The sequence below is a fragment of the Protobothrops mucrosquamatus genome, unplaced genomic scaffold (assembly GCF_001527695.2).
Source record: "Protobothrops mucrosquamatus isolate PMUCROS unplaced genomic scaffold, P.Mucros_1.0 scaffold1127, whole genome shotgun sequence".
Lineage (NCBI taxonomy): Eukaryota > Metazoa > Chordata > Lepidosauria > Squamata > Viperidae > Protobothrops > Protobothrops mucrosquamatus.
In genome coordinates, this window is record NW_015387345.1 from 541,681 (window position 1) to 550,263 (window position 8,583).

The following is an 8,583-nucleotide window of genomic DNA, read 5'->3' on the forward strand; positions in this document are numbered from 1 at the left end:
GCACCATATTTTCTATCACAATTGCTGAAATTGCACAGTGCCTTAGAGCAGTGTTTCTCAACCCTGGCAACTGTAAGATGTGTGGGCTTCAATTCCCAAAATTCCCCAGCCAGCTCTGCTGGCTGGGGAATTCTGGGAGTTGAAGTCCACACATCTTGCAGTTGCCAAGGTTGTGAAACACTGCCCTAAGTGTAAAGCCCTCTTCTATGTTACTTCCATCCCATCCTTTAACTGAGATAATCTTACCATCCCATCTTACTCATGGGAATCCCGATCGGATGACATCTTTGGGATGTCTTGGAAATTTACAAAATCTGAAGAAGTTCCTTGCTGGCTCACGCTGTAACCAATCTCTACCCGCCTGGATTGGAACCAAGTAGCGTCTTTTCATTGTTGCTTCTCAACAGTCTGTATTTAAAGTATTTCCAGAGATAGAAAACAGCCCTTAAGTTATCATGCATTAATCTGATCCTCCAAACTCTTACAATTCCTGGAAGCCAATGTGACAGTTTAATGCATGCTGTGGTTGAAAAAGTATTTCCGTCACTCCTCGATCTTCCTGCAGTTTCAAGGGAGGACCCCAAGTTCTAAATCATGAGACAAGGATTTTTTTAAAAAACAACACAATTTTTCTCTATTAGGGAGGTGTGGTGCTTGACTCTGAAAAGTGGATGCGAGTATGCACAACATACTGTACTGGTTGGTTGCATAGGAGCCCAGAAAAATGCATCTTTCAATTAAGGAGGTCTGACACTATACCCACTTGCAACAAGCACCTTGTTGCCTTCTCCACTTCAGGATGACAATTGCCCATTTATTCCTTCTATTTCCTGCTTTATCTGCAGTTGCCAATCCAAGAGAACTACGTGCCTTTGAGTCAATGTTGATTCTTGGCAATTTCCTGGACAGGTCCCTGCAGTATTCTTGGCAAGATTTTGGAAGTGGTTTGCCCTTGTCGTCTTCTTCCTGGGGTTGAATGAGAAGGGCTGACCCAGCTGGCTTCATACCTAAAGTGAGTTGAGTGTAGAACTTGTGGTCTTCCAGTTTCTAGCCTGTTGCCTTAACCACTACACCAAACTCTCTTTTTAATTCAAGGAAACTCCTGTCTTTTTATTCCATTATGGCTGAGAGAATAGAATAGAGTAGAGTAGAGTAGAGTAGAGTAGAGTAGAGTAGAGTAGAGTAGAGTAGAGTAGAGTAGAGTAGAGGAATAGAATAGAATAGAATAGAATAGAATAGAATAGAATAGAATAGAATAGAATAGAATAGAATAGAATAGAATAGAACTGGAAGGGGACCTTGGAGGTCTTTTAATCCAGCCCCTTGCTCAAGTAGGAGAACCTGTCCCATACCATCTCAGATAAGTGGCTGTCCAGTCTCTTCTTAAAAACCTCCAGTAATGGAGCACCCACGATTTCTGGAGGTAAAGCTGTTCCACTAGTTAATTGTCCTTACTGTTAGGAAGTTTCTCCTTAATTCCAGCTTGCTTCTCTCTCTGATCAGTTTCCAACCATTGTTTCTTGTCCTGCCCTCTGGTGCTTTGGAAAATAATTTAACCCCCTCTTTTTTGTGGCAGCCCCTCAAATACTGGGATACTGCTATCATGTCACCCCTATTTCTTCTTTTCTTCAGATTAGCCAAACCCAAGTTCTGCAGCCGTTCTTCATATGTTTTAGTTTCTCTTCTCTGCACTTTTTCCGAAGTCTCAACATCTTTTTTGTAGTATGGTGACCAAAATTGGTTGCAGTATTCTAGGTGTGGTCTCACTAGGGTTTTATAAAGCGGTACTAATACTTCGCATGATCTTGATTCTATGCTTTTCACACTTTGTGAAAGGTGTTCTGCGGATCCAAGTTTAGAATATCTGTTGAGTCACCCTTGTCTGCACCCCTGTTGATACCTGACTTACTTTAAGTAAAGTTGGGGGAGGAAGGTTCTAAGTGTTTGCCGATTTCTGCTTTCTATCATCTTTCTTGTTAAACTGACTGTCATCAGCTTGCTTTCTTGCCCCATTTTTTAGAAATGGTGCTTACATCAGCGCTGCATCAATCGCCCTGTTAATTCAACTTCTGCGGCTTGGTGCTCTCTTGTGAATGCTGAAGGACTGGAATTGGGCAACCAATTAATTTAAATAAATAAATATTCCGGGGAAGAATATTACTGTGGATAAATGCTTCATGGATTCCTTGGTTCCCACATGAATGTAAAATAAATTCATAGAGACATTTAACAGGAATCTGCATGGAGTGTTCCTTTATGTGCTAGACCAGGGGTAGGCAACCTTGGCTCTTTTATGACTCGTGGACTTCAACTCCCAGAATTCCTGAGCCAGCCATGCTGAGGGGAAAGGGAGAGGTTTCCAAGCTGAGCCATGCTGGCTCAGGAATTCTGGGAGTTGAAGTCCACGAGTCATAAAAGAGCCAAGGTTGCCTACCCCTGTGCTAGACTGACGGCCTTGCTTTGGAGTCGTTTTGAACATCACAGTCTCTCTGCTTCCCTGCACTGATCAAAGATCTCAAGAAGTTATTAGGCAGCATTTTGAAAGGCTGAACAACTTTCAGATCCGCCAGATTGAATGGGAACTGTTGTATTCTTGTTTTCCAAAACCCTTTATTTGCTTCTAAAAGATACTCTTTTTTTGTTTATGTGTGCTGCCATTCAAAAAGATCAACCTTGTACATTTGACCTTCAGTCCATGGTGGAGAAGGGTTGTCCATATGTTAGATTCCTTCTGAGTCCGTAGAGAAATGTCAAGGGTTAACGCTTTTGATTTTGATTCTTATAATAAAGGGACTAAGAATAGAATGGTGCCTGCAATCTATTTTCTATGAAAGCACTTTTCTGCCCACCCCAACTATCTTTGCCTAAAATTCTGCTGTCCACTCAAGGGAAGCAAGTAAATTCTGAGTTGAGTTCATCTTCTTAAGACTGCACAGAAGTATCCATATTAGTAAGAAAATAACCATAGTGCAATAATGACTTCTTCTCAGGTGTCCTTCTTGAACTTTCTAGCGGCTAACCACCAGAGCTGGTATTTCTTATAACTTCCCATCAAAAAATTCATCCCATCCCACCCTCTTAATTTTCACTTTGGATAAGAGTTCCATTAGCTGTGAGGTTTATTCTATTGTCCCATTCTATTTCAGACCAGTCCTAACAACTCAGATCCATCAACGGGGAATCTTCCTTGTGTATTTTCACTTTCTTTTGCACAAGCTTTTATTCAGTCCCTCTGAAATATGGTGCAGCTGTTCCTCAAGAAGAGATGCTATTGCTGCAATTTTTGTCATGATTGTTCCAGAACAATACAGTTTTTAAAAAAAAAAAAAATCATTGAAGGAGCACTGCTTGAAAATCTCCATACTGATTTTGGGGAGATATGGAACTTTTCATCTCCACTTGTCGAGTGCTAGATAGCTTGCAAATAGTACCCAATTCTTCTGGGGAAAAGGAGTAGGAACTGAGTTCTTTTGAAGCCAGTTCTTTATTTTTTCCAAAAAAAGGTAAGGAGTCAGTATTTCTAAAAGAATTGGGTAGTTTTAATATACCTATAATTATCCATCCCTTGCAGTTTTCTCTTTTTTCTGTTTTTGTCTTTTGTTTTGTTAGGTATGAGGACATAACATCTATACCAGGGGTAGGCAACCTTGGCTCTTTTATGACTCGTGGACTTCGACTCCCAGAATTCCTGAGCCAGCATGGCTCAGTTTGGAAACTCTCCCTTTCCCCTCAGCATGGCTGGCTCAGGAATTCTGGGAGTTGAAGTCCACGAGTCATAAAAGAGCCAAGGTTGCCTACCCCTGACCTATACAGATGGTCCTCAAATCCACAATTAGGATCAGAATTTCCATTGCTAACAAGATGGCCCTTAAAGTGAGTCATACCTGATTTAATAACCTTTTTTTGCCACAGCTGTGAAGCAAATCACCGTATTTGTTAAGTAAATCAGGCAGTTGTTAAGCGAATTTGGCTTCCCCCATTGACTTCACTTGTCGGAATCTGGCTGGGAAAGTCACCAACGGTGATCACATGACCCTGGGACACCCCAGACACCATAAATAAATGTGCCTGCATTTTGATCATGTGGATTGTGAGGATACCACAACAGTTGCATATGTGAGGACCAGTTGTCTTTTTTTTTTAGTGCTGTAACTTTGAATGATCACTAAATGAATGGTTGTAAGTTGAAGACTATTTATATAAGATTTTACCCACATGAAGGACAGAACAGGCTAAACAAGAGAAATACGTAGAATGTTGATTTATATAAGTATAATCTAAACTGACAGATGAAATGTGCTGATATTATTTGAAAATGAACATTTCTGCCAGAGCAATGGTGTTCTTTTAATACTGGGAATGTCAGTACTTTGTTCAAAACCTGATTTTCCTGCACCCTACTGTAGAGCTGTTGGAAGCAGATTTCCATGAAGACTGTTTTCATTTTGACTAATACGGAGATTTATTTGGCTGTTTCCCATTCCCGGAAGAAGCTCCTCATCCAGGCTTTCTGAGACTATGGGGCGAGACTTGCTTGGATTGTCATGAGCAAAGTGGAAGAGAAAGATGATTTTCATGCAGCTCTTGGAATAGGACATGCCTGGATTTAGTCTCCAAACTTGCAGTGTTTCTCAACCTTAGCCTTTTTAAGATGTGTGGACTTCAACTCCCAGAATACTGAAGCCAGCATGGCTACCTGGGGTACTCTGGGAGTTGAAGTCCACACATCTTAAAGTGGCTGAGATTGAGAAACATTGCTTCAAGTTATCCTCTTATGACCATGGCAGCAGTAGTAACTCCTACTACAACAGCCCTTTCTCTAGTTTCCCTTCCCCTTTTCTCAGGGGTATCTCTTTCCGGGGTTCTTTCTGGAGTTTAGCTCAATTGAGCAAAGATCTCCTACTCCTCTTGACAATGATGTATGCCTTTTATCTCTGAAGGAATAACTCTTTCCTTACTTTAACCTGGTTGTTCCAGATCAGCATCCCAGCTCTGAGCAACCAAATTAAAAAAGCAAAAGAGGACATCCACGGATATCTCTGGAGCCAGCAGGCTCCTCCATCAGGGTCGGAGAAATGAATGTCAACTTTTAAGTGGCATCGGCTGTAGCTTTTAAAAAAATAAAAGCAATCTGAGCTATGGTCACACATGTGAAGGAAACGGATTTATTTTCAGAAGCAATTAGGATGCATTGTGTTAACNGGCGGCCAGGGAGGAACAGCCAAAATGCCCCCTCGGCTTATGCGCGGGTCACCAATTTTTCCCAGTTCTCTGTGGGAAAATCGGTCCCTCGGCTTATACTCGGGTCGACTTATACTCGAGTATATACGGTACCTATAATTATCCATCCCTTGCAGTTTTCTCTTTTTTCTGTTTTTGTTTTTGTTTTGTTAGGTATGAGGACATAACATCTATACCAGGGGTAGGCAACCTTGGCTCTTTTATGACTCGTGGACTTCGACTCCCAGAATTCCTGAGCCAGCATGGCTCAGTTTGGAAACTCTCCCTTTCCCCTCAGCATGGCTGGCTCAGGAATTCTGGGAGTTGAAATCCACGAGTCATAAAAGAGCCGAGGTTGCCTACCCCTGACCTATACAGATAGTCCTCAAATCCACAATGAGGATCAGAATTTCCATTGCTAACAAGATGGCCCTTAAAGTGAGTCATACCTGATTTAATAACCTTTTTTTGCCACAGCTGTGAAGCAAATCACCGTAGTTGTTAAGTAAATCAGGCAGTTGTTAAGCGAATTTGGCTTCCCCCATTGACTTTACTTGTCAGAATCTGGCTGGGAAAGTCACCAATGGTGATCACATGACCCTGGGACACCCCAGACACCATAAATAAATGTGCCTGCATTTTGATCATGTGGATTGTGAGGATACCACAACAGTTGCATATGTGAGGACCAGTGCTGTAACTTTGAATGATCACTAAATGAATGGTTGTAAGTTGAAGACTATTTATATAAGATTTTACCCACATGAAGGACAGAACAGGCTAAACAAGAGAAATACGTAGAATGTTGATTTATATAAGTATAATCTAAACTGACAGATAAAATGTGCTGATATTATTTGAAAAGGAACATTTCTGCCAGAGCAATGGTGTTCTTTTAATACTGGGAATGTCAGTACTTTGTTCAAAACCTGATTTTCCTGCACCCTACTGTAGAGCTGTTGGAAGCAGATTTCCATGAAGACTGTTTTCATTTTGACTAATACAGAGATTTATTTGGCTGTTTCCCATTCCCGGAAGAAGCTCTTCATCCAGGCTTTCTGAGACTATGGGGCGAGACTTGCTTGGATTGTCATGAGCAAAGTGGAAGAGAACAATGATTTTCATGGAGCTCTTGGAATAGGACATGCCTGGATTTAGTCTCCAAACGCAGTGTTTCTCAACCTTAGCCTTTTTAAGACGTGTGGACTTCAACTCCCAGAATACTGAAGCCAGCATGGCTACCTGGGATACTTTGGGAGTTGAAGTCCACACATCTTAAAGTGGCTGAGATTGAGAAACATTGCTTCAAGTTATCCTCTTATGACCATGGCAGCAGTAGTAACTCCTACTACAACAGCCCTTTCTCTAGTTTCCCTTCCCCTTTTCTCAGGGGTATCTCTTTCTGGGGTTCTTTCTGGAGTTTAGCTCAATTGAGCAAAGATATCCTACTCCTCTTGACAGTGATGTATGCCTTTTCTCTCTGAAGGAATAACTCTTTTCTTACTTTAACCTGGTTGTTCCAGATCAGCATCCCAGCTCTGAGCAACATTTAATTTTTTCGTTTTCTCCTGTAGGTGCCTATAGAGACCTCGGTCGTCCGAGGAGGTAGTCCCAGCCTCTTTACTTACAGTTGAAAATTCACCGTAGCCGACATCGAAAATTTTTTTATTTTCGTTAGACTCGATACCAGTGTGTACACTTCCTTTGCCTAAATAAAAGTCTTCGTTAATCCTACGTAACACAATTGGTGGTCTGCCTTATCGAAGCATTCACCTGGTCTTTTAGAAATTCAATATTTCTGACATTCATGTTGATTTCTCTTGGAGGTCGGAGAAGTTGACTCTAGGTGTGGGTCTATCTGAGTGTCCATGTACACGTTGTTTCCATATGAATGAGAACAACAAATCCTAATTCTCTTGCCAAAATAAACAGTAACATAATTGGTTTGGTTTTAGCTCAGTGTACTATGCACACACAGCCACTGTGTTTATAGATCAGTTTATACCAGTGTTGTATAAACCTAGCCTATTGCATTTAATGATTAAGCAAACCACGGCTTAATTTTATAGGTGAACCCAGTCTGCATCGCTGTTGTTCAAGTTCAATGTCCAATTTACTACCCCATTTCATTAGGATTAGTTCACACATTATATGTATATTATACATTATAATTATTTTGGTTTTGCATTTTGCAATTGTGGCTTGTTTAACAATGTAAACATACTATGGTTACGAAATACAAACCCAGATCAAAATTTGAAACTCATAGGAGACCTGAAACTTCCTTTAGCTGATGGTGGGTGGAGAGAAGAGAAACTGATGTTATGAATTGTGTTTCCACTTTTCCACGTTCTTTTATGTAAAGATTTTCAAAAAGCTGATATCAGTCCATCATCTAAAGACTTAAGCTTAGTTTCACAAACATGCAAAGCCACTGGGTGGTTTCTTTGTTTTTCCTTCAACACTATTCACAAATTGGACTATTGTCATTTGTAGATCATAGCTCGAGACCTAGCATGCTGTGTGACCGCATCCAGTGTGTTTCATTTGACCAACCCTGATTAAGTATAAGATGAAATCTAGATGTAGAAAGTTCCTGGAAAGTCCCAACTGCTACATGGAAGCCCAAATATGACCATAGGTTCTCCACACATTCTCAACCCCTCTGCTGATGGCCCAGGGTGACTTTTTGTTTTATTGGCAACAGTGTAGTCCATGGCACATGTGTCCAGATCAGTCTTTCTTAACCTTGGCAACCTTAAGATGTGCTAAAATTGATACATTTTAAAGTTGCCAAGATTAAGAAACATTGGTCTAGACCAGTGGTCTTCAAACTTGGCAACTTTAAGACTTGTGGACTTCAACTCCCAGAATTCCTCGGCCAGGCATGCTGGCTGAGGAATTCTGGGAGTTGAAGTCCACAAGTCTTAAAGTTGCCAAAGTTTGAAGACCACTGGTCTAGACCTTTGTAGTTGGATAGCAGTAGAACACACTTAACAGCTCATCTACCCAACTGATCTTTAGATAATGTTTTGAGTTGCTTTGGTGTCCTCTGGAGTTGTCAGTACCAGGCTTTCGGGCTATTTTAAAGGGACCCTAAACAGACTTCTCTGCAACAGTAGAAACATTTTCACTGAAAATTCTTCATGAAAGAAAAATCCTGAAGATTGTGCGATACGTACATAACTTGTTGTGAAGTTCTTGGTGTTTTCTGAGCTAAGGTGATGTTTCTTTACCCAATTAGTTAATATCAGGGTGGATGTGCAACACATCCCACAGTTAACACTGATGGAGTTAAATAGTTGGGTAACAAAACATCTGCAGACAAACAACCAAGCTCTGGAGAGCTTCTAGAACAGGGGT